We start from the raw sequence: 27,724 nt of genomic DNA on the forward strand, positions 1-27,724 counted from the left end.
TTGGTGAGATGGCAACCTTTCATCATCAATTTGTCCCTTAGGGTTCAGGTTTACAGCTTTTTTTTCTATGTTATTCTTTGAGTGACTAAACAACCTTAAAGACCACAAGAAATACGAAAACTTCTGAGGAATAGTAAAAGGCAATCATTTGACAAACAGACTAGCCATATATAAAACATCCTCTTTTTAAAATTAACATAGGGGCATCTGGGTGGCTCAGTTGGTTGAGCATCTGACTTCGGTTCAGGTCCTGATCTCACAGTTTGTGAGTTCCAGCCCTGCATCGGGCTCTGTGCTGACACCTTAGAGCCTGGAGCCTGCTTTGGATTCTGTGTCTCCTCTCTCTCTCTGCCCCTCCCTCACTCATGCTTGCGCGCATTCTCTATCTCTCTCAAAAGTAAATAAACATTAAAGATTTTTAAAAAAATAAAGTAAAATTAATGTAAAATACCCAACAGTATTTTGAATTCAACAATTCATATAAATAAAATATTTTTAAACTGGGTTATGTTCTATACTAAAGGACACCTCAGTCAAGCTGATGTGCTAAACATGTTTAAATGCCATAGCAATAAGTACAGAAATCAGACAAACTGAAGACAAATCAGGGGAAATCATTTTAGCAGATGGGGGCAGATACAGAGTGACTAGGGGAGAAAAGGAAATAGAAGCAAGCACTCACACCAGGTTTGGTTGAAAAGAAGCCTAAACTATTATGAAAAATGATCATGGAAACAACTCTCATCTTTGCATTTTATTTTCTGAACACCCACCCCACCACCTCCAGCACCAAATGCTTTAGTTCCATGACTAACCTGTGAATCGTTTTTATAAAAACCTACCAGGGAGGCCCATTCCCCAACCAAATGGATCCTATCTCAGAGACCGTGTTCATGCTCCCAGCCAAACGAGAAGGTGACTTTCCCTCCCTGGAATTTTTGAAATGTGTGGAGGAGGCCAGGGGCAGCTGACTTGGAAGGTGCTCTGTTTAATTCTCTTGCCTGAAATATGGAGTAAATTCGTTTCAGAAAGGAGCTAAGTAGCTGTTGGGAGTTGTCTGTAGGTGGGAATGTTCATTTCCTGAGGCTAGAAGCTCTCAACACAGTTCTCAAAGAAACAAGATCAAAAGTATTTGCAATTACTGGTGCCTGAGGGAAGCAATTTAGTAGCTGGAAAAAAACAAGAGTGGTGACAGAGGAGCCCAGACTGCTAACCCAGCATGGCCCTGCTGTGTGTCCCTGAGTGTCGTTTAACCTCTCTGTGCCTTAGTTTCTTCATCTGTAAACATGAAGACCTCTATTTCCCAGCTTTTATAGCAAAAGAAATTTTCATGAGGGTACTGTGTTCACACAAGACCCGATCTAGCAGTGCTTCATAGAATCATCGTTGGTCAGGAAGAGAATGGGTTCACAGAATCGAAGAACTAAAGTTAATGGCACATCTTCCCTGGGTTCACTCCTTCATTTATTTATTCTTCAATAGCTATTTATTAAGGGTCTACTATGTGTCAGACTCCAAACCAGGGGATGGAATACAAATTTGAACAAAACCCAATCTCTTTCCTCAAAGAATTTGCAGCTTAGTAAGGAAAAAAGACAATTAGACGTGTTTTCACAGCATAGGGTAGCGAGTCCTCTGCTAGTATAGACCACAGTGCTGTGAGAGTGTGTCCAGAGGATCTCAACCAGGCAGGCACGGGTGAAAACTGTTACCCAGGATGTGTGGAACAGCCCTACCCAATTCCCACCTTTAACCATGAACAGGAGTTAGCCATGGGAAAAAAACAAACAAACAAACAAACAAACAAACAAAAAAAGGTATTTAAAAGTATTTTAAGCAAAGTGAACAGCCTAGAGCAGGGAGAGAACACCGTTCAGGCACCCGCAGACTGTTCAGTGTGGCTGGAGGCAAGAGTGTGTTCAGAGAAGAGGCTGCAGAGGGAGCAGGAATGTCCCTAAAGTGCTGAAGGAGAAAGCTCATTCTGCCTGGGGTGAGGCTGGGCATGGGGACAGAATGGAACAGATTGAAGGTTTTTAAGACTGGTGGCAAGCAGACCAGTTAAAAGCTTGTGATGAAGAACTGTACCAAGACCACAGCAATGGAAATAGAAGAGAATAAATGTGCAAGTATTTATAAAGTAGAATTGACAGGGTTTAGTGACTGATTGTGTTTGGGGTGAGAGAGAGGGATGAGAGTTGAGGATGCCTTCCATATTTCTGGCTTGGATGGCTGGACACTGACAGCAATGTTGGATGATCAGTTTGGGCAGGAAGTGAGTGCATTGGGGGGGGTGTGTGAAGAATTCTGTCTGGGTCATTGGTTGATGAGGCATTCAGATGGAGAGGTCTATAAAAATTCTAGAGGATAATGGAGAGATTCAAGTCAGAGATACAGATTTGGGAGTTGTCTGGAGCGTTGTCTAGGGTAGTGTAGTGTATCCTCATAGTTCATTGCCCTGAGAGGAACTGCCTTCTACCTTCTAAGCACCACCCACTTGCCCAACTAAGTACTGAAAAATCTTGTGGAAGGATTCTGATTGACTTGGATGTTATGCCCAACCCTATGGCCAAGAAGGCAGCCTCTACCAGGACCATTTACTTGAAAGGATTATTTCCCAAATGGTATAAGAGTGCTGTGGAAAGCAAGAAATGTTGCAACAAATGTTCCCCAGTCAACTCATTTTTTTCCCATTTAGTATTCAATAAATATCTGTCAGGCAAATGAAATTTTCAGCAGACATCCATAGCCTTTAAATTTTTATTCCATAAGCATTTTATTTTATTTTTTTTTTTTTTTTTCAACATTTTTTATTTATTTTTGGGACAGAGAGAGACAGAGCATGAACGGGGGAGGGGCAGAGAGAGAGGGAGACACAGAATCGGAAACAGGCTCCAGGCTCCGAGCCATCAGCCCAGAGCCTGACGCGGGGCTCGAACTCACGGACCGCGAGATCGTGACCTGGCTGAAGTCGGACGCTTAACCGACTGCGCCACCCAGGCGCCCCCATAAGCATTTTAATAAATAGAATGAAACCTTTTAATCCTCTCTTGACAAAATACCCAACCAACAGGGTCCATTGAAGAATATGGTGAGGAAGAGGTGACCCAGTTACTCCTAGAGTTAAGTAAGTCACACCTACATAAAATGAACATCAACAGCTACCTAAGGAAATAAACCAAGATATTATAAATATGTGACCTAAATCCCCGCAGTTAGGAACACCCTCAATTCCAATCAAAGTGATCTGGAAATTGTGTTTAGAAAGGATAAACTTGTATAGTAAATTAATTATGTGGTACCACAACTGGAAATAGAGTGTATGAACTGTTGAGGAAAGAAAGCGACCTCTGTGAATACACACTTACATTTTACCTGATTATTTGATTATAAGAAGAGAATGTACTAGTTTTGCAGATAAAAATGCACCATCTTCCTAGCAGCTATATTTCTCTGTATTTCTCATTGCCAATGAGAAATTTTGTATTAATTTGCCCATGTGTGTCAAGAGTAGCTCTAGGTACTTTATAGAGGTACAAAAATGTATGCAAAATTCTTTCCTTGAAATCTTATTTGTAACGATGTGCTATGGACTAAACGTTTGTCTTTCCAAAATTCAAATGTTGAAGCCCTAATCCACCTCCAGTGGTATTTGGAGGTGAGGCCTCTGGGAGGTGATTAGATCATGAGGATGCGCCCCTTGTGAGAATAGAGCAGGCTCTCACCAGACACTCTATCTGCGGACATTTTGATCTTGGATGTCCCAACCTCCACAACTGTGAGGAATAGCAAATATTTGTTGTTTAAGCCATCCAGTCTTTGGTAATTTATTATAGCAGCCCAAGCTGACTAAGACAGTGAAGAACTGGAATTAACTTAGACATTCAACGTGCAGTAATAGAATGTGATCCCAATTGGTAAAAACATATAAACGAAGAGACTGAAGAGCTATACATCAAAACATTAATGGACAGGATCAGGTGTCTTTTTTAATAATCTGCTTTGTTCTCTTATGTATTTAAATTTTTTCTACGGTGAACATATATTTTATAATGGAGACATTTTCTTTCACTATTAATTCCTAAGAAGAAACTTCAATATTATTGTGTAAGTCTACAGAATCTTCTTCAGATTTTATTATTTTGAAAATGTAGGAGTTCTTATATTGAATTTTTAGAGGAAATACAGTTAGACTATCTCTTCGGTTTACTGAAGACTTGATTCGTCATTCTGCTTATACATATTTGGTTCTTCATTCCCAACAAAACCAATAGCGCAGCATCAGCCCAATTTTGCTTCATTACCATAGCAACATAACTGTGACAAAAGCACACAGGCCCTTCTCTCCCTCTCACATATGTGCCTTCTTATTGTTTCTCATCTAGTTTCATTCATTGCCATTTTCTTCCATCCTTTTTTTTTTCATCCCTTTTCATATATTGGTTCCTTCTTCCCAAAAAAGTTCATGTATGGCAAAAAAAAAAAAAAAAAAAAAAAAAAGAGTCCATGTGACTTATCAAAATGCCCTAAATTTTAAATGCCAACTTTGTTTTCTCGTTTTATTCTCTTCAGGGATCCTCCTCATTAACCCTAAGTAAGGAACAGTTATATTTTTCCTGGGAAGCTTGTCTAATGCAAATAGTTTCAATATTCAGAATTTAATTCAAATTAACTCTTAAGTAGAAGGAGAGAATGCATATGGGGAGCTGTTAGCAGTAACTGGGTTTGATTGGGCTTTGTTCCTCTTCCCACAAATACACAATAAATTCACTATTTGGGGAGCTGTGAAGAGATGAAACTATAACAAGAACCATCACAGACAGATATTTTCTTTACTTTTTTTTTTTAATGGACAGTATCCTGGCATATTTTTAAAAATTTATTGTCAAATTGGCTTCCATACAACACCCAGTGTTCATCCCAACAAATGCCCTCATCAATGCCCATCACCCACTTCCCCCTCTCTCCCACCCTCCATCAACCCTCAGTTTGTTCTGTGTATTTAAGAGTCTCTTATGGTTTGCCTCCCTCCCCCTCTGTTTGTAAATTTTTCCCCGTTCCCTTACCCCATGATCCTCTGTTAAGTTTCTTAAGATCCACATATGAGTGAAAATATGGTATCTGTCTTTCTCTGACTGACTTATTTCACTCAGCATAATACCTTCCAGTTCCATCCATGTTGCTGCAAATGGAAGGATTTCATTCTTTCTTATTGCCAAGTAGTATTCCATTGTATACATAAACCACATCTTCTTTATCCATTCAACAGATAGATATTTCAATTGTACTTAAAATCAGAGATGTGAACATTGTTGTACTCTATACAGAAGGATGGCACCTGGGTGGCTCAGCTGGTTGAGCATCCAACTTCCATTCAGATCGTGATCTCACAGTTCATGAGATGGAGCCCCACATTGGGCTCACTGCTGTCAGTGCAGAACCTGCTTTGGATTCCCTGTCCCCCTCTCTCTGCCCCTTCCCCCACCTGCATTTTGTCTTTCTCAAAAATGAACAAACGTTATAGAAGAAGAAGATGAAGAAAGAGGGGGAGGAGGAGGAGGAGAAAGAAGTGTGCAAGTGACCTTACCTACCACATCCACCCTGGGCCCCTCCTTTTCCTATGCCTCTTCCTCCTTCTTATGAGTTCTAACTTTTGTCAGGTGGCTGCTTTCTTTCTGGAAGCCATGTCTTTTTGGGAGAGGATAACTCCAGCTGCAAACCTAGATGGTGAACCTTGATTGACACAAGCTAATTATGATGGTACCATTCCTTTACCAGGATTGGCCTAGGCATGGTCATGCAATGCTTGTCTGTCCAATAAGACATAAGGGAAGGTCTGCTGGTGGCTTCTGAGAAAAGTGACTGAGAGGTACAAGAAAGTGGCAGTGTCTCCTTCTTGTTGCCCACATGCATGCTTCACTTAGCCATAGTGGTAGAAAGTTTCACTGGGCACACGGACATCCAGATTAAAGAATACATTTCTGACTCTCTTTTGCAGCCCATTGTAGCCTGATAAGTTCTTACCAATATGATAAAAGTAGAAGTGTGGTGTGGCAACTCCTGACAATCTTCCTTATTAGACACTGACATGTACACTTTACCTTCTTCCTTTATTCAGCTGTATGGAATGCAGATATGATAGCTGGAGGTAAAACAATCACTCGGGACTGTGGACAACCTTGGGAATGGAGACCATGTATAGAACAACAACAGCAAAATGAAGCCACACCTAACCCACTGTTATTTTGGGTGTTCTGTCATTTATAATAAAATCAAACACTAATTCAAAGAAAGAGAGAGGGGGCCTGGGTGGCTGAGTGGGTTGAGCATCCAACACTTGATTTCAGCTCGGTCATGATCCCAGCGTCATGGGGTCGAGCCCCACATTAGGCTCCATGCTGAGTGTGGAGCCTGTTTAAGATTCTCTCTCTCCCCACCTCTGCCCCTCTCCTCCACTTACACTCTTTCTCTCTAAATTAAAAAGAAAATGCCTTTTAATTTAAAAAAGAAAGATGGCCTATTTTCAGCCTCTAAACGTTGTTGTTTCTAGATGTGATGTCTGGAACTACTGCAGCCATTGTGCAACCATGAAGGAACTAAGCCTGAAGCCTAGGCCAAACATAAGAATGGCAGGTGGTAAGACAGAGCTACAGAGTTAACCAACCTTCCAACGATTCCTGTGGATTTTTTATTATGTAAGAAAATATTTTCATTATCATTTAAGTCACTGAGTTGGTGATCTGTTTCTTGAAGCTGAAAGAAATCTAGCTGGTACAGAATTTAATGGTTTCTAATGATTGTAAACTACATGCTCCTTCAGCAAAGACTTAGCTAACCAAATATTTGGAAGAAACAGAATTAAATATGAAGAGTTGAAAAAGGTGTGTTATAAAATATTTAGAAAATATAAAGTGAGGGAAAAAAACCATAATCTTACCAGTCCCAAATGACCAAGATGAGAATTTTGACCTTCTGGTCTTTAAAAAAAAAACAAATGGCACCTGGGTGGCTCAGTCAGTTAAGCATCCAACTCTTGGTTTTGGCTCAGGTCATGATCTCATGGTTCTGGGTTTGAGCCTCGCATCAGGCTCTGTGCTGACAGTGCTGAGCCTGCTTGGAATTCACTCTCTCCCCCTCTCTCTGCCCCTCCCATGCTCTCTCTCTCTCAAAATGAATCAACATTGTTAAAAAATATTTATATACGATCACATATATTTTTACATAATGTAATCAAACTCTATGTTTAACTTTACCTCTCCCATCGAATATAAATAAAAACTCTGGACAAAAGACAAAAAGCAACTACCTGGAGACTGTGAAAAATAAAACAGGGCAGATTAAGGTGGGAATTCAAAATTTGGAAGGAAAAAAATACCCGCTGTGGTGGGGGCAGTTTTTCTGCTGAGAGTTTTGTGGGGTTTGGGGCCATTTTTTGGTTTTTGGCTTTCCTGCTTCTTAATCTCTTAGCTTTTACTGGAGGGTGGGCCAGATCAGTGAAATGCCCCGTAGTTGCAGACAACAAACACTTTTTGACCAGAGGACTTAAGGAGAATCCCTACAAGCTGAAGGGTAAGGGAGGAGTCTTGTTTTTCTATTTTCTATTTCCTCTCCCAGCCCTAACCTGAGGCACTGTCACTGCATGAAAAGGGTGTCTTGTTATGTGAAGAGTATAGAGAAAGCCCCATTATTTTTCTCTCATTTTTTTCTCACTTTTTCACCCTGAAGATGGGTCAGTTGTATGGACCTGGGATCTCCTTTAACACAGGAGGCTAAACCCCTTTTGTTGAATCTTTTTTTTTTAATGTTTATTTATTTATTTTGAGAGAGAGAGAGAGAGAGAGAGAGAGAGAGAGAGAAGCAGCAAAAGGGCAGAGACAGGGAGAGAAAGAATCCCAGCAGGCTTCATGCTGTCAGCACAGACCCCGACGTGGGGCTTGATCTCACAAACTGTGAGATGGTTGACCTGAGCCGAAATCAAGAGTCAGACGTTTAACCAATTGAGCCACCCAGGTGCCCCAGGAGGCTAAAACTCTGAAAGAAAACCATTCCTATGCCCAGAGGAGCCTGGAAAAAAGATCCACGGGAACTGGAGAGTATGAAGAAAATCTCCGAGAAGAGAGATCTGAAGAATGAACCTAACTCTGTAAACAAACTGACACAAGTCCCAGGCTCTCCTACAAGCATCGCGAAGGCTTTGAGAACTGAACTGATATTGGAACCACACCACCCACAGATGGGCTAGAACTTGTGATTCAAACTATGCAGGCTGATCACCTGCCGGAAAAATAAGTTCAACATTTTCTAGACATTTTAACAGGACCCAGAGAATCACAATGTAATATTTGAAATGTCCAGGATACAATCCTAAAGTATTTAACATATAAAGAACCTTGAACTCTGCCCAATTCGCATGAGAAAGACAATCAGTTAATGCACCTCCAAAATCATCCAGATGTTGGAATTAAAATACACAAACTTTAAAGAAATTTTATAATCAATGTCTAGGAGATAAAGGTAGATATTAATGAAATCATGAATGGAAAGATAAATTATTTCAGCAGAGAAATAGAAAGTATAAAAGAGAACCAAGTGGGAATTTTGGAACTGAAAAATATAATATCTGAAATTAAAAAAAAAAAAACTCACTGGATAAGTTCTGTAGCAGAATACAGATGGCAGAGCAAGGAATCAATATGCCTGAAGACAGATCAATAGAAATGATCCATTTGGAAGAGAGAACAAAACAAAACAAGAGCTTCAGGGACCTGAGGGACAATATGGGAGGTGTAACACTCATGGTATTGGAGTCGCTGAAGGAAAGGAGAAAGTGAATGGTGGAGAAAAAATATTTGAAAACATAAAGGCTGAAGAGTTCCCAAATTTGGTGAAGGATACAGATTTACAGATTTCAAGAAGCTTGGTGAATGCAAAACAGGATAAATTCAAAGAAAACCATGTCCAGACATCATCCAAACCGCAGAAAACCAAAAGGTAAAGATGGCGGACGAGGCTATGAAGGGGAAGGAGTTTCAATACCTGAGAGTTGATGGATAAATAGAAAGATGAAAATGAGGCATTCGCTAATTTTGAATGAAATCTGTGGTCTTACAAAGTAGCCCCAATCTCCACATTGTGTGAAATTCAGTGTGAACTGCAAAACTCTCTGATGCCTTGGGGTATGTGCCTGCTTCTGGGAAATTGTACCAGAGTCCTACTTCAGCTTCGATGAGGGCGAGACAGAGGCTGTCCTATTTCTTTTCATTTCTGATCACACACTCTTTCACTTGACCTTGCTGCTTGCTACCTGCTGTTCACTTTCTCTCCTTCTGTCCTTTTTCTAGATGGGAGTGAGCAACATTTTCTGCAGGATGGCCATCTCAGAAAAAAATTAAAATCTGAAAGCATATTAAAATATTATGTTTTAGACAAAAAAATATAATATCTAAAACCAAGCTTAGGTATTGAAACTTTTTTCCATTTCACTAAAGGGTTTCTCCTTCTTTGCTTTTTCTTTCTATCTTTTCACTTTGCTCGAAGTTCAGAAACTACATAATTAGTGCACATTGGAATATCGATTATACATTTCTGTAAACAAATTTTGTTGTTACATTGTTTTGGCATCTTTTTATTTTTTTGCCTCTTCTTGATTTACCTTTTAGTACACCTTCAAGACAGTATGGTACTACCTTTTAGTCTACTTACTTGCAAATGTTGATACCTCAGTAGGCTCCTTAAAATTGTGCTTCTTAAAACAAGAGATTTTCTGGAGTATTTAACTGGCTCAGTTGGCTAAGCAGCCAACTTCAGCTCAGGTCACGATCTCACAGATCGTGGGTTCAAGCCCCACATCAGGCTCTGTGCTGACAGCTCAGAGCCTGGAGCCTGCTTCCAATCCTGCGTATGCGTGTGTGTGTGTGTGTGTGTGTCTCTCTCTCTGCCCCTCTCCAGCTCGTGCTCAGTATCTCTTCCTCAAAAATAAACATTAAAAAAATTATTTTTTAAAAAGAGTTCTTCTCCATTTTAAACAAGATAAACAACTATGTCCTAATCCTCAGAAGAACTCCTTGATTCACTTATTCCAAACCATACATTTCATAGCAAAGATTTCCATTTTCATTATACTCCATATCCAGCCAATTTGGCCCCATGACCAGCAAGAAAATTCAATCCATTGTTTTCTTCTGTCTCCTAGGGAGGACAGAAACACTTGGTTTTCCAAAATAGGAGGTGGGAGCAATGACCAGATGGCTGGCTGACTTTGGCCATCCCTGGGCTGTTTTCTCCCATCTCATGAACTAAAGGATTCCTGAGACTAGATGCCAGGCCACAGCTAATCAAGATGGCCTCACCCTCACTGCCAATGGGCAAAGAACGTGAGGACAAATCAAAACAGAGACAACACTGGATAAGGAGAAAGAGGATTGGTGTCATCTTGGCAGCAAAATGTTCATTAATCCTGAAGAGTAGGCCACTGAGATGGTTGGGATGTTTCTCTCCTTCCTAGTGAATGGATTTTCTGATAATCACAGCTCAAGAGTTGCTCCTTTTCAAGCAACAGCCTTTGGGTAGTGCCCTTTAATCAACTCTAAGTAATGCTTATTTTAAGATAACACTAAGGGGGAGCCTGGGTGGCTCAGTCAGTTAAGCTCAGGTCATGGTTTCATGGTTCCTGAGTTTGAGCCTTGCATCAGGCTCTGTGCTGACAGCTCAGAGCCTGGAGCCTGCTTTGGATTCTGTGTCTCCCTCTCTCTCTGCCCTCTCGCACTCACACTCTGTCTCTCACTGTCTCTGAAAAATGAATAAATGTTAAAAAAAAAATTTTTTTAAAGGTAAGTAATATTGAAGAAGACTAAAGCAGGAGGCATCACAATCCCAGACTTTAGCCTCTACTACAAAGCTGTAATCATCAAGACAGTATGGCATTGGCACAAAAACAGACACGTAGACCAATGGAATAGAATAGGGACTCCAGAACTGGACCCACAAAAGTATGACCAACTAATCTTTGACAAAGCAGGAAAGAATATCCAATGGAAAAAAGAGTCTCTTTAAGACACTGGGAGAACTGGACAACAACATGCAGAAGAATGAAACTAGACCACTTTCTTATACCATTCACAAAAATAAACTCAAAATGGATAAAGGACCTGAATGTGAGACAGGAAACCATCAAAACCCTAGAGGAGAAATCAGGGGAAAACCTCTCTGACCTCAGCCACAGCAATTTCTTACTTGACACATCTCCAAAGGCAAGGGAATTAAAAGCAAAAATGAACTATTGGGACCTCATCAAGATAAAAAGCTTCTGCACTGCAGGGGCGCCTGGGTGGCGCAGTCGGTTAAGCGTCCGACTTCAGCCAGGTCACGATCTCGCTGTCCGTGAGTTCGAGCCCCGCGTCAGGCTCTGGGCTGATGGCTCGGAGCCTGGAGCCTGTTTCCGATTCTGTGTCTCCCTCTCTCTCTGCCCCTCCCCCGTTCATGCTCTGTCTCTCTCTGTCCCAAAAATAAATAAAAAAACGTTGAAAAAAAAATTTTTAAAAAAAAAGCTTCTGCACTGCAAAGGAGACACTCAACAAAACTAAAAGGCAACCAATGGAACGGGAAAAGATATTTGCAAATGACATATCAGACAAAGGGCTAGTATCCAAAATCTATAAAGAACTCACCAAACTCCACACCTGAGAAATAAATAATCCAGTGAAGAAATGGGCGGAAAACGTGAATAGACACTTTTCTAAAGAAGACATCCAGATGGCCAACAGGCACATGAAAAGATGCTCAATGTCACTCCTCATCAGGGAAATACAAATCAAAACCACACTGAGATACCACCTCACGCCAGTCAGAGTGGCTAAAATGAACAAATCAGGAGACTATAGATGCTGGAGAGGATATGGAGAAACGGGAACCCTCTTGCACTGTTGGTGGGAATGCAAACTGGTGCAGCCACTCTGGAAAACAGTGTGGAGGTTCCTCAAAAAATTGAAAATAGATCTACCCTACGACCCAGCAATTCCAGCACTGCTAGGAATTTACCCAAGGGATACAGGAGTGCTGATGCATAGGGGCACCTATACCCCAATGTTTATAGCAGCACTTTAAACAATAGCCAAATTATGGAAAGAGCCTAAATGTCCATCAACTGATGAATGGATAAAGAAATTGTGGTTTATACACACAATGGAATACTACTTGGCAATGAGAAAGAATGAAATGTGGCCTTTTGTAGCAACGTGGATGGAACTGGAGAGTGTTATGCTAAGTGAAATAAGTCATACAGGGAAAGACGGATACCATATGTTTTCACTCTTACGTGGATCCTGAGAAACTTAACAGAAGACCATGGGGGAGGGGAAGGAAAAAAAAAAGTTAGAGAGGGAGAGAGCCAAACCATAAGAGACGCTTAAAAACTAAGAATAAACTGAGGGTTGATGGGGGGTGGGAGGGAGGAGAGGGTAGGTGATGGGCATTGAGGAGGGTACCTGTTGGGATGAGTACTGGGTATTGTATGGAAACCAATTTGACAATAAATTTCATGTTAAAAAAAAAAGGTAACAGAACAAATTTTTAAATATTTTCTATGTTTTAGTATACACACGATTCGTTTTTCTAAGTGAGCTATTTATGTTTTTTAAAAAAATAGTCCTTTTGGGGCACCTGGGTGGCTCAGTCAGTTAAGCGGCCGACTTCGGCTCAGGTCATGATCTCACGGTCTGTGAGTTCAAGCCCCACGTCGGGCTCTGTGCTGACAGCTCAGAGCCTGGAGCCTGCTTCTGATTCTGTGTCTCCCTTTCTCTGACCCTCCCCCGTTCATGCTCTGTCTCTCTCTGTCTCAAAGATAAATAAACGTTAAAAAAAAAATTTTTTAAAAATAGTCCTTTTACCGTTAATAAGGGAATTGAGACAGTTCTGACATTTAAAAAATTCATGCTGCTTTTTTACATTTTATTACTTGTAAGGGATTTATCTGTCAAAAATGCAAAACATCTTTGTAGATACCAAGTGCAATTTTTTAAAAATAGAGTCATTTCAGAATCTAACTGTCCAAATAATTGTTAAATTGGATATGCATAATACAGCGATGTGTAGACAGATACTTGAACTATTTATAAACTTCAAACGTAGCAAACTGAAGATTACCCACGTTTAAAAAAATTATCTTTGGCCTGACACAGCTTGCAACGTGATAGCTTTTTGTCTAGTCTAAATGTTCCTCCTAGTTTTATAGAACAGCGACTAGAAAAGGTTCACGAATGAATAAAAATAAAGGAGAATTTCAGGTATGAACAAAAACTGAAAAAGAACGGAAGCTGTTACAAACCTTTACCAATGCATTCATGCTGGTGGCACTGCAATGAAAGTGCTAGAAATGTTTGTTGTGATCAGGATATTGCAAATCAATGAAAAGCCAGGGAGGTACATAGAGAGAGCTGAGCTCCCCTACACCAAGAAGGCAGAGCCTGCGGTCCTGTGGGGAGAGGCAGGGCTCAGGGCACAAGGGCAGGAAGCCCAGGGGAGTCTGCTCTCGGGAAGGCCCGACTGTCACCTAGAGAAACATCCATCTCCCTTATTACCCCACGGTGCTTTTCTGCCACACATCAAACACCAGATGGACAGCCAGCTGTCAGCACACACTGTCTGCCTACCTCCTAAATGGAAGGATAGTGTGCGGAAGGTGCCGTTTTAGAGTCTTGTACTTTCATGTGAGAAGAGCTTGTAAGGCAGCAGGAGCTCAGGGTGGTTATGTGTTGCAAAAATGTTCAGAAACATCAAACATTGCGCTCTCTGCAGAAAGGTAGACTCCAGCTTCAGCTGCTGATGCTTTTGGCTCAAGCTGAGTCAAGTAGTACACAAAGCATAGACAAAAGCCCGCAAACGACTGGCAGTCGCCACAGGAGACGACAAACCAAGGCCAGCCGACTCCGGACATTGTTCCTTCTCTGCAGAAGACAGGCTGCACCTGTGTCTGGGTGAAGCGTGGCCGCATCTCCTCCCACCTCTGGAAAACTCTCCTCGGTGAGCAGGCACGACTCTGGCCACTGAAGCCCCTGGTTTCTGTACGTGTTTGAATGTGTACGCAGATGGAGATTTTATTCCTCAGGCTTCACCAGTTTTAAGCTTGAGCTTTTTTTAAATGAACTATAAAATGAGGCACGACACACTGTTAAAAATAATTTCTCCTTCAATAACTGAAGCCCAGTGCAGTTTCCTTTTTCCAGAGGATATGGAATTAGCCATGTGCCTTGGATATTAGTTCTATCTCCCACATTACTTGTTGACAACCCAGACTAATCACTCTTTCAATTATCCACTGACCGTTTACTGCGAAACTAATCTTCACAGACCACTGTTCTTCTGCCCCTTGTCATGGTATATCAACTTTTTGAAAATATCATTGTTTTCTTCAATAAGAAGTAAAACAAAAAAGCATTTTCTTTCATTTAATATCACAGATGTCAAAAATAATAAGATACTTATTGGATCTTAAAAACAGTGTGCTCATAGGGTTTATTTCTTTTTTTTTTTTTTTTTTAATTTTTTTTTTTCAACGTTTTTTATTTATTTTTGGGACAGAGAGAGACAGAGCATGAACGGGGGAGGGGCAGAGAGAGAGGGAGACACAGAATCGGAAACAGGCTCCAGGCTCCGAGCCATCAGCCCAGAGACTGACGCGGGGCTCGAACTCACGGACCGCGAGATCGTGACCTGGCTGAAGTCGGACGCTCAACCGACTGCGCCACCCAGGCGCCCCTCATAGGGTTTATTTCTTAAGTAAACACTTCTTAAATGTGTATAAAACATCCCACTCCGTAAGAATGAGGCACCCATTACTCTATTTTATAGAAAAGGAAATAAAGGCCAGTTGCATGATTCCTACAGACCCCTACCATTGTAGTAGGGACATGAGAAATTCCTGCAATACTATCCAAAAGTGATTTAACTGCTATTATTTTGTTCTCTTTCGGTGCAGGAATAGCATCAAGAAATCTGCACATTTCGATTCTTTATATGGAATGCAAAATTGTGGAAAAGAAAAACACTTCTCTCACCACCTCCCCTTTGGGTTTTCTCCTGTGCTAACAGTAGGACAGGACTACTGATCGCTGTTTACAGCTCCAGTGTGATCCTGGGCATCTCGAAGACAGGGCCTCCCTGAGTGGGAGATGTCTGGGGGTGAATGGAACCCTCAGCGTTCTGGAACAGTGGACACAAGGAGGACTGGTCTGTCATGTTGGGCTTTCTTTCTGATTTGTAGCTGTGTAGTTGGAAGGCCCTCCTTACAATCAAGGCGGTCTTCTTCTACACAAGTACATGGCTATTTTTATGTTCACAAAGCACTCTCTTCAAAAGTCGACCTTCATGGATGTAAATTAAAAAAATTTAAAAAATAAAGGAGAAGTCCCGAGAACAAGTGAGATAGCTGTCCACTTGTAACTGAGATATTTTCATAACTCGTTCCTAAGAGCTTCAGAGGAAATACTTTGATATTCTTGGTGCTGACTGAGGAGGGCTCCTTTTGTTCGAGATAGTGATGGTTCCCTGCCCTTTTGGAACCTCTAGCCTGATGATTAAAAAAATATTGGCCCAAACAAACAAAAATTCGACCTTCAAATATCCTTGAAGGTGGAAAGGCAAACAAATGTGCTATTGTTCACTTAGATGGCATGAGGCACCTCCCAACATTTGTTCTAATCTGCTAATACCCCGTGGCAGGTGGACAGAGTCAAAAGAATTCCCACGAGAGCCATTTTCTTATTTGAACAAGATGGAAATGGTGCTGGATTAAGTTCAAATATCGTCTGTGACTGTAGCATATAAAGACATGCAAGAAGTTTACAATACTGTGATGACTACCCTTCAACTATTATTCTCTTAAAATTCACCCCTCTAGCCCATTCCCACAGCTTGTTAAGAAAATACATTGTGAAAAGGTCAACAGCATAGCTTTTCACAGTATAGCTAGTAATCCACATATGGTTAGCAATTCATTCAGAGTCCAACTTAAAAAGACAAAACAAGTAAAAATGACACTGGGATTGTTTCATTCATGGTCAATCACACAATTCCTCAGTGTAGATATGATCACCACTATGAGACACGCAAGTGCCACCAGGGGCAGTGGTGGAAGCAAAAGTCTCTAGAAGATACAAGTCGATCACTTGCCAAAAATAATTTCTATGGAAGGGCGCTTGGGTGGCTCAGTCGGTTAGGTGTCTGACTTCCACTCAGGTCATGATCTCGTGGTCCACGAGGTCGAGCCCTGCGTCGGGCTCTGTGCTGACAGCTCAGGGCCTGGAACCTGCTTCAGATTCTGTGTGTGTTTCTCTCTCTTCCCCTACCCCACTGTGCTGTATGTGTCTCTCTCAAAAAAAAAAAAAAAATCATTAAAAAAATAATAATTTCTATGGAAATTCACAAGAGAAAAATTCCTAGACAAGATGACTTCAAGAATAAAATAGTAGATCCGGTTTCTGAGTACAACTTAACAATGAACATATAAATAGAAAATGTACAAGTATTGCAGTACTGATGAGATTTTAAGTTCTGATAACTTGTACAGTGGTAAGCCAACGGACTCAACACAAATGTTCTACGATTTTAAAAAACCAATTAATTTTTGGAGAAGTAACTGATACCACTGTCTCAATAAAAATATTATCACAAAGGTAAGTAGACTAGTTTTGGCAGAGGAAAAAGTTAAATGAAGAAGCATAAAAATAAGACAAGTTATCTTAGTAAGTCTCTAGTTTCATGTACACAGGTGATACATTTTAAAGACAGTTCAGATAATATCTTAAAGATATTTCTATGCTAACAAATAGTTATTAAGTGCATGGTGTTATGCATTTGTAACTGTTTCAACCAAGAAGCAGTTGTAGTAAAAACATGAAAACATGGAATATGGTATTTCTGGTGTCTTAAAATACAGCCTTTATTATACAGCAAACATAATTAATTTTAAACTTGATACTTTATTAAATCTTTATTATCTCTGTTCTATTGTTATGTTTTGAATGAAATGTACAAATTGGCCTGAGTAGTATAATACATCCTGTGGCAAAACAAGATGAATAGTGTTATAATACACGGAAGAATATTCCATAGTTACCAAGAAAGACTTCAAGTGGTCCTATTTAATGGGAAAAGGAAAGAAAACACAAAAGAGTCCTGACCATGGAGATAAAGATTTTCCTGACGTAGCAGTATTCCAGAGAATAAAACAAGGGAAAGCAGATAGAGTGACACCGGAGTTAGTAAAAAGAAAGTAACATTTGAAAACCAACTTAGGTTAAAAGAAACTGGTGGAAGTGTTGGTGGATATTTAGTTGGTTTTCTTCAGTGAAAAGAGATTTTTAATTATGCAAATAGGTGTAATGTATAAAATAGTCCATGTTGAGAATAAAATAGTATAATAAATGTGAGACCCTGTGATAAAAAAAGAACTATACAACTGCAAAGTATATTTGCATTCATTTTGCCTTCATCGAGATGCCCATCTTGCTGTCATTTATAATCGTCAGCATTAATGTGATGCTGTAGGGTATTGACAATAATAAATGCATATTTAAACAAATGTTTGCCGTTGCTATTAAAGTCAATGTAAGTTTAACTGTTCTATTAGAATTCTTTAAAAAAAATTTTTTTTAACATTTATTTATTTTTGAGAGACAGAGCACCAGTGGGGGAGGGGCCGAGAGAGAGGGAGACACAGAATCCGAAGCAGGCTCCAGGCTCTGAGCTGTCAGCACAGAGCCCAACGCAGGGTTTGAACCCAGACTGTAAGATCATGACCTGAGCCAAAGTCAGACGCTTAACAAACTGAGCCCCCCAGATGCCCCCTAGAATTCTTAAATAAGATATCCCTTCTTTGTATATGCTTGATAATGTGCTTAGTTTCACTTCTGCTGCAGAAGGTGTATTAATTTCAATTAGTCATTTTTTAAAAATTGTTTTTACTTGCTTCATAAAAATGAAAGTCTATGACCATAATTTTGGTAATTTTTATATTATTCTAGGGAGGTTACTGAGCATAATTTATTATATCCCTCTTTATCTCAGGAAAATCAATATGGGGTAATTATTCACTATAATAATCTATGCCTATAAATAGTGCTCCAGCTGAAGCAAAGGAACTAGTTCGTGGAGATGGTCATCTGGAAATTCAGAGTTTAAAAATTCAGGTAACCAGTTAAATAAATCCCATTGTTTTTGTTTGTTTAATAGAGACACATTTCGAGCTCAGTCTCAATATCATTACATATTTCACCTCTTTGAGACTCTGTGATTTCTTCACCTTGCCATTTCTCCAAGAAATAACAAGCATAAGAAGGATATATATTAACGTATCTTACGTTTGTCTCTTGACTAAGCCCCCGTGTTTTTTTTTTTTAATTTATGAAAACGTAGAGACTGTACTACCAAAATACACAATTTCAATACATTTACACGTGCTTCTACTTCCAGGTGAGAAATGAAACAGTATTGCTGAGAAAATTATTAGAAATATGAGCCACATCTCAGTTGTGATTGCCTTAAAATCAATATCCTTTTATTTGAACAAATAGCAGCAAGAATCATTAAGATAGGACCCTAGCAATTCAGGATAAATTATAGCTCAATGGTGAAGTTGTTATATCATTTGAACAAATTGTTTCAACAACAATTGCATTTCTGCCTCTTGTATGTATAATAAGCATAATCATCCTTGCTGGATGCTGTGACTTTGAAGAACATGTTTTTTGGAAAAATGTTTCTAGATTCTTAGGTATCTAATATAAGAGAGGAAAGATACTGCTATAAAAGTATTATCTGTCAAGAGGAAAGTTTTCATCATATATATATGAGACCATGTCCTTATCTCCATGTGAGTAGCATTCTCATACAATTTCAGAGGAACACAGTACATGAAATCAAACCCAGAATGGCCTTAAAAAAAAAATAATAGGGTGCCTGGGTACCTCAGTCAGTGAAGCATCCAATTCTTGATTTTGGCTCAGGTCATGAAGTCACAGTTCCTGTGTTTGAGCCCTGGCATCAGGCTCTGTGCTGACAGTGGGGAGCCTGCTTGGGATTCTCTCTCTCCCTCTCTCTGCCTGCACACTCTCTCTCTCTCTCTCAAAATAAATAAAATAAACAACTTAAAGTTTATTTAAACAGCTAGCATGAGCAGGGAAGGAGCAGAGAGAGAGGGAGAGAGAGAGGATACCAAGTAGGCTCTGTACCATCAGTGCAAAGCCCAAAGTGGGGCTCAAACCCACGAACCGTGAGATCATGACGATCCGAAACCAAAAGTCAGACACTCAACCAACTGAGTCACCAAGATGCCCCAATAAAATAAACTTTAAAAATAATAATAATAATAATCATTATCATCATCATCATAAAGAGCTTGAGGAATAAAGCAGATGAATTGATTTAAATGCCTGAATCCTGAGGACTCTATTCATTCCACATAGTATTCAAAACATGTTGATTCTATAAATTCCTTGGCTGATCTTGTTTTGAACTTTCCAAGTGAAAAACATAACCAAGAAACAAAATCCAATTTATTTGATTTATATATTTTTTAATGTTTGTTTATTTTTGAGAGAGAGACAGAGAGTGAGTGGGGAATGGCAGAGAAAGAGGGAGACACAGAATCTGAAACAGGCTCCAGGCTTTGAGCTGTCCACACAGAGCCTGACACAGTGCTCGAACTCACGAGTTGTGAGATCATGACCTGAGCCTCAGTCGGATGCTTAACCGACTAAGCCACCCAGGCGCCCTACAAAAACCAAATTTAGAATGAGCTCTATTGAGAGCTGTAGTTGTGACTGGTCATGTTTGAACAATGGCCAGCTTCCGCCTGCCTATGCAGGCCACCCGGCTGCCCCTCACAGCCCCCCGTTGTTCCAGGGATGACATTCCATGGCTATCATCCGCCATCTCTCCATACCTACAGCCTGTCAGACAAAACCCTCTGCTATTTCAGAGTAACAGAGTGCTTGCAAAGCCACGTAATTATCCTCCGTAGCTTCAATTTCCAAGAATTTGAGCACTAGCTAAAACAACCATTTACCTAACTGTTCTCATAAAAATTATTTTCAATGTTATTATTTCTAATGGTTTCAACATTACAACATCTGCTATTTCTACTCCACAATGCACATCCTTTTCCATTAGCTCTAAGTCTACCTGAAATCTCAGCTAACAAGATCACCAATAAGGGGTACCCGGCTGGCTCAGTAGATAGAGCATGTGACTCTTGATCTCTCGGTCATGAGAAAAAAAGATCACCAATATATAATATGCCATTCCTTTTCTTTGAATGTCCTTTAAGACAGACAAACCGCAATGAGGACACACAGTTGGCTAAAAGTGCATCATTGGGTGATTCAACCACAGGCAGCAACTGCTAAAAAAATACCAGAAGTTGAAAGGAAATTCTGCTCTCCAGACCCAGGAAGGTAAGAAGTATCTTCCAGTAGCATTAGGATTAGCAGATATTAAGCCTCAGGTCATTGCTAGAAGATGTATTCCTTAGGGAGCTCATCCAAACTACCAGAATATCTTGGTCTTTCAGTTCTGCCTGGTGTATCTTCAAGAAAAGAAATTAACTATAGGGGAGACTGGGTGGCTCAGTTGGTTAAGCATCTGACTTTGATTTCAGATCAGGTCACAATCTCACGGTTCATGAGTTCGAGCCCCGCATCGGGCCTTTGCTGAGAGCTCAGATCCTGGAGCCTGCTTCAGATCCTGTCTCCCGCTCTCTCTGCCCCTTCTCCACTCACACACTCTCTCTCTCTCTCTCTCAAAAATAAACATTAAAAAAAGTTAACTACAGTTTATGTTTGGAACTAAAAGAGATTTGTAGATTCACAATGTTTTCTCTGTGTCTAAAAATTTTAAGAGATAAATTTCCTTTTGTTCCAAAGATTATTATTCAAGTGTTTAACAATGTTAAGTCTTTTCAAAACATAAGATCTTCTTTTAAAAAGTGCAAATTCAATTTGTTAATATATCAGAATATTTTTTGAATTAAAGTATAAAATAACTAGTGCTTTTTACTCTATGCCTTTAGTTATTCATGTAGCATTAATTTAAACTGTATGAGTAAGTCATTTCTACTTTCCATGTATTACAAACTGTCTTGCCCCTAACAGGCAATTTTATATCGCAGAGAATGAAAATTTCAATTTGCAATAAGTAGCTTTTTTTCTCAGGTCGAATATCAAATACTGTTTATAAAGCGTGTAAGCAGGATTTCTTTTGGTAGTGTTGGACTGTGCACGTTGACAATAATATTAGAAGGTGAGTAATGAATTTTCCTGATTTATGCATATTCTCTTAATATAGCTGGAAGATAAAACCAGTGGTATGAGTGGGGTTGTGAGACAGAGATTATCTGACATTTTAATTATCAATTGAAATTTCAATAGTCAAATATCAGTTGTGATAGTAGCTTTGCAACCATTTCCAAAAGTCAAACAACATCCTTGCCTGCAAGCCACCTTAGTGTCTTGAGTGGCCTGACATGCTAGCTTTTCCACTCTCCATTTATGGCATTGTGATAGTGGCTGCCTCCTCACTGGGGGTCTAATTGACTGACATACTGAATATCAAATCAGAAAATACACAGACAAGCGACTCAGTATCACGAAGTTAGGAACACTATGGGGGTCTTTTCACCTTTCCAAAACCAAGCACTTTCTAACATATTCAACTCCCATTTTTCACTGAAGACAGGTAGAGTTCCAGCACTCACATCCTGTAAACCATTTGGCTCCATAAATCTTATAGTATTTCATAATGTACCATAAGCCACACAGTTCAGAGGGTTCTAGTTCTGCTAGTATGGTTATTCATCCCTCCTTCAAGTCTCCTGAAGAGGATGGGGAGGGAACTCATACATATTGATATGTTTGTGGGACTCCATTGGGTACTTCATGAATTTATTCAGCAAATATTGAGTTTCGACTATATACCATGCACTGTAGTAAGCCCTAGGGATATAAGGGTGAACTAAATATGTATTTAATTCTTACAACAACCCTGTAAGGTAGATATTGTTAATTCACATATTACAAATACAATTGTACTATCCGAATATTTTTAACCCACAGAAAAATATTAATACTTTGATCCTTTTGCTACATGTTTAAAAAGGAAATTTAGTAAGCATATCTCTTTCTATGATGGAAGCAATGAAAATTTCGATTTTTTCTCTATTGAAATCTGATAGTTTCCCTTCATTCTTAGATATTGATGGTGGGTATGTCTGTATGACTGTCTCTTGACAAACTCGTAAAAAGAAATCAGAACAATAAAAAAGACAACCCAAGTAAAAAAAAAAAAAATGGCAAAGGATGTGGATAAATATTTCTCTAAAAAGATATACAAATGGCCAATAAATACATGAACAGATTGTCAACATCATTAGTCATCAGGGAAATGAAAATCAAAACCACAAAAACATATGACTTATTCTTACCCATTAGGATAGCAGTATCCAAAAAGACAGACAATTAACAAGTATTGGCAAGAATGTGGAGAACTTAAAACCTTCATACATTGCTAGTATGAATGGAAAATGGTGTAGTTCCTGTGGAAAACAGTCTACTAGGTTCCTCAAATAGTTAAACATAGAGGGGTGCCTGGGTGGCTCAGTCGGTTGAGTGTCCAACTCTTGGTTTCGGCACAGGTCATGATCTCATGGTTTGTGAGTTCGCACCCCACGTCAGGATCCATGCTGACAGTGCAGAGCCTTCTTTGGGATTCTCTCTCTCCCTCCCTCTCTGCCCCTCTCCCACTCACTCTCTCTGTCTCTCTCTCTCAAAAATAAATAAATAAACTAAAAAAAAAAAACGTTAAACATAGAATTACCATACCACTTGTAGGTATATACAAGCGCTCAAATAAATGCTTGTACATGAATATTCACAGCAGCACTATTTACAAGAGCCAAGAGGTGGAAACAATCCAAATGTCCATCAATGGATGAATGCATAAACAACATATGGTATATCTATACAATCAAATTTAACTACAAAAAGGAATGAAGTACTAATACCTCCAGCAACACGGATGAACCTCGAAAACATTTTCCGAAGTGAAATAAGCCAGACACCACAGACCACGTATTCTATGATTCCGTTTATGTGAAATGTCCAGAATAGGCAGATCTATAGAGACAGAAAACAGATTAGTGGTTGCCAGGGACTCAGAGGAGAGGGATAGTGACGGCCAATGGGTAGGGGGTTTCCTTTTGCGAGAATTAAAATGTTTCAGAACTAGACAGCGGTAATGGTTGCACAACTCTGAATATACAAAAATCTACCAAACTGTGCTAAATATTATATGTTAAAGGGAGAGTTTTATGGTATGTTAATTTTATGTCACTTTAAAAAATTTTTGAAGTGAGCTAGACAGGGATGCCTGAGTGGCTCCATCAGTTGAGCGTCTGACTTCAGCTCAGGTCATGGTCTCATGATTTGTGGGTTCGAGCCCCATGGTGGGCTCTGTGCTGACAGCTCAGAGCCTGGAGCCTGCTTCGAGTTCTGTCTCTCCCTCTCTCTCTACTTCAAAAATAAATAAACATTTAAACAAAGTGAGCTAGACAGATTTAAGATAAAATTTTAAGAGTACAGTTCCTGTTTCTTTTCACCCCAAAACATATCAAACACCACTGGCCTCAGTGTAATAAGGACAGCAATAGCACATGTAACTTCATGCTGCCTCAGTTTACTTTAGATATATTTCACAGTGAAGCTTGGAGTTTGGAGTTTTGAACAAAGGGACCCATGTACAGGGATTTGATTGTGTACCAACCTTGTGGTTTGAGCTTGGATTCCTTGGAAACAGGAGCTAGTATCATTTATGACATCTCCAGTGTAGGTACTTTACGGTTTTTACTACCATTCCCACAGATATAAATGGGATTAGCTTCTTGAAAAAGGATTTCTCTTCGGAGACATGTAAAAATATTGATAAGAATAATTTTACTCAAGTCAGATGAAAAATACCTTGCGACTTCAGTTTACACACACACACACACACACACACACACACACACACGGTTTGTGTGTATGTATTTGTGTGTGTGTGCAATGGAGAGAATTAGAATTTCTTAAAGTTCCATTGGACTTAGAATGAGGTTTAGGCAAAATGTTAAGATGAATGTTCTTAATTCTTAGTAAATTTGGCATTATGCACAATCTGGCCTGTGTGAAGTGAATTTTAAAGGGAGTGATCTTTTCACATTTCTTCATTAGTAAATATCAAGTAATCTTTGACTTGTAAAAAGTTTTCTAGTCCCCAGGAGTAAGGAACTGGGTTGGAATGCATGGGTTCATTAATTGGGAATGACACAGATTAGGAGATAATTGGTTAGGACCCAGTAAATTCAACAGTTCTTCAAACAGGCTGCACTTTATGTTATCACAAACATCCCTGCCTTTGTGTCCTAGAATCCTTGGAATCATTCCTAGCTTTCTGCTTCGGACTTGGACCAGTTCAAGTGAAAGTTCAGAAATCTTATTGGTAAGTCTTGTCTTTTATTGATCCCAGCCCAAAACAGTGTCTGTAAGAATCAGACTTTTAAGAACAGACTTGTAAGCATCTCCTATTAAGAAATTTAAAGTAAAGGGGTGTCTGGCTGTCTCGCTTGGTAGAGCATGCGACTCCTGATCTTGGGGTTGTGAGTTCAAGCTCCATGTTGGGCATAGAAATTACTTAAGAAAAAGAAAGAAACAAAGAAAGAGAGAAAGAAAGAAAGAAAAAGAAAGAGAAAGAAAGAAATCCACAGTGAAGTATAGCTGTCTCAGGAGATACATGTGATTTGAAATAAACTATCAATATAATTATTTGTCTTCTGAGCCCAAAGTGAGATATTCCATTCTTTCCTTTCTCATATATCCAAAACAAAAAGTAAGAGAGAAATGGAATGCTTCTTTATAAACTTGTGGTCCTCTTTGAAGCTCGGTGGCTATATACTAAGAAGAATGTTAATTACAGAAAAAAAATAGATTCAGTAGTTACCTGTATAAACCCCTGGTCCCTTCCCTCCAACACTATTTTTAAAGGTTTTGTTGCATCTACTCATAATTATCAAAGATATTTCCATTGGTTATAAGGACTTGGGCAAATAAGATTCACATTTTCAGGAATCTTTAAAAGGACAGTATTTATCATTAGTTAGGTTCAGTGTAATACTGAATGTTAATACTTTCCTATTGATTACCATTTAACATTTATTTATTCAACTGAGAAGATATAATATGCAAAAGTTGAATTTGGAAGGTAACTTTAATAAGATGTGTGATAAGACTTTAAAATAAGGTAATACTGAGTACTTTGGTAGATCCACGTATGACAGAAGTAAGCATAAAAAGAAAGGATGCCAAATTTTAAAGGTATAGAGCCTCCTGAAGATAAAAGAGTAAGAACAGGGTCAGTCTGAGTATAGTTACACTCGGTGACAAAAGAATGAAATAGATCTATGATTCTATTATTCCAAGACATTGTGATAATACAGAAAATAAGCTTATAAAAATTCTTAACACCCAAGGAAAAATGAACCATTCAAAGAAAGCAGAACAATTCTGAGCAATTGATAATCCTCCTATACTTTCCAAAGCCACTCAGAGAAACCAAATAGGCCACAACTCAAATGACTACTCAGAACACGATGTGTTGGAGGGTTGCTTTCAGTTTTGCCAGGTTTCCAAATCTTTCTTTTTTTTTTTTTTTTAATGTTTATTTATTTTTCAGAGAGAGAATGAGCTCACAAGAGCCTGGAGGCAGGAGGGGCAGGGGAGGGGCAGAGAGAGAGAGAGAGAGATAAGCAGAGGACCTGAAGCCAGCTCTGTACCGACAGCAGAGAGCCCAATGGGGGGCTTGAACTCCCATGAGATCATGATCTGAGCCAAAGTAAAAGTTGGACGCTCAAGTGACTGAGCCGCCCAAGCACCCCTCAAAAACTTCTTAATGTCCTAAGTTATTAACTCTGGGGAAAAGCTGTGGAAGTGGTGGTAGTTCTCGGGATGATACTCGTTGTGATATTTATGGTCTGAATTAGCAAATGCAAGGCACAAGTGCGGTATCACCCTCACTCATGGCCAGCATTTCTACTTGATCATGCTGCTATGTCCCAGATTTGTCCTCTGGATGCTTTTCAGCGCAGTCCTACAGGCAGCACTAATTTTCATTTGGATCTGCCTCAAGAGAACAAGCTCATTCACCATAGGCTGCTCAAGGGTGCCCAGAGGCTGGAGGCCAGGGAGTGACTCATTAAGCAAGCGCCAGTAGGAGCCGAGGAAGGAGGAGTCCTGGGGTCATAAAGAACAGAGTTTACTTGATCTCATGGCCCTCCTCCTTCCATAAGTATACCCACCGATGCCGTATGTGGCTTGCACAAAAAGGTAAGTGGTGTTATTTTTTAAAAAGCACACTGGACTTGGGGCACCTGGGTGGCTTGGTCGGTTAAGCGTCCGACTTCGGCTCAGGTCATGATCTCGCAGTCTGTGAGTTCGAGCCCCGCGTCGGGCTCTGTGCTGACAGCTCAGAGCCTGGAGCCTGTTTCAGATTCTGTGTCTCCCTCTCTCTGTGACCCTCCCCCATTCATGCTCTGTCTCTCTCTGTCTCAAAAATAAATAAACGTTAAAAAAAAAAAAAAAGCACACTGGACTTGAAGTCCAGAGGCAGAATGCTATTCCTGCTTCACCTCAATGAACCACTCTGGTTTGCCTGGCACTGTCTTTAGAGCTTTTATATGTATTTATGATATGCTTACATGAGTGCGCACTTTTGCTAACAAAACAATTTATTGTTATTTTGAAAATTCAACCATTAGTAAAATATATAATAGAGAGAATAAGTAAAGATCCTCCATAATGGTTCTGCTAGAGAAATAATCACTTTTAGTGGTTTTGTGTCCATTCCTCAATATTTTTTCATGCATATTTAGTTTAGTCTTTTTAACAATTGTATACTAGTCTACTCTCTAAATGTATCATATTTTATTTAATCAGCCCTTTTACTAATTGGCTTTTGAGTTGGGTAGTGTTATTCCATTACAAATAGCACCGCAGTGAACAACCTAGGATGTATGTTTTTGGGTACTTGTGCAAAAATTGCTTTGGGGGAAATCTCTAGAAGTGAAATTGCAGGATTAGAGAGTATGCACATTTAAAATGTTAATAAAAACTGTTAAGTCAACCTCCAAATTTATCAATTTATACTCTCACCCACAGTATATTAGACTGCCTGTTTCTGGTTTGTGCTCTAAGGAACACAAAAACAATGAGGGAAAATTGTTTAATATTAGGCTCATATAGTCTTAAGCCACAGTAATTAATAGAAAAACATCTGTCCAAAGGAAGTAATATTTCAGTCGCCTGCTGTGAATGCAAATATTACAAAATGCCTTCTTGGAGATTCAATTGATTTCTGAGATTCCTCTGTATTATCAGAATGGAAAAACAGAACAGTAGTTACATGGTTTCACATTAAGGGAGTGAGATAAAAGGAGAAAGTCAAAACATTATTATTATTATTTATTTTTTTTTTTTGGTTCATGTTCTGTTCTGACACTTTGTCTCAAGATCAAGACAGTATATTATTGAGAATAACATAATGTAAAAAATTAGGTTCCTAAAAGTGACAATGTATTTTCTTTACCAAATACCTGTGTTTGGGAAAACGAATTAAATAATAGATTTGGGTGGGGAAAAAATACATGCTTTTTAAA

General features: G+C 39.4%; 1 long non-coding RNA gene across 2 annotated transcripts in view; it reads right to left on the bottom strand.

Moving 5' to 3' along the window:
• LOC131517268 (uncharacterized) overlaps positions 1-27,724 on the bottom strand; it is a 58,741-nt gene that overhangs the window by 5,002 nt on the left and 26,015 nt on the right. The window lies entirely within an intron of this gene.

This window comes from Neofelis nebulosa, chromosome 7, assembly GCF_028018385.1.
Source record: "Neofelis nebulosa isolate mNeoNeb1 chromosome 7, mNeoNeb1.pri, whole genome shotgun sequence".
Classification (NCBI taxonomy): domain Eukaryota; kingdom Metazoa; phylum Chordata; class Mammalia; order Carnivora; family Felidae; genus Neofelis; species Neofelis nebulosa.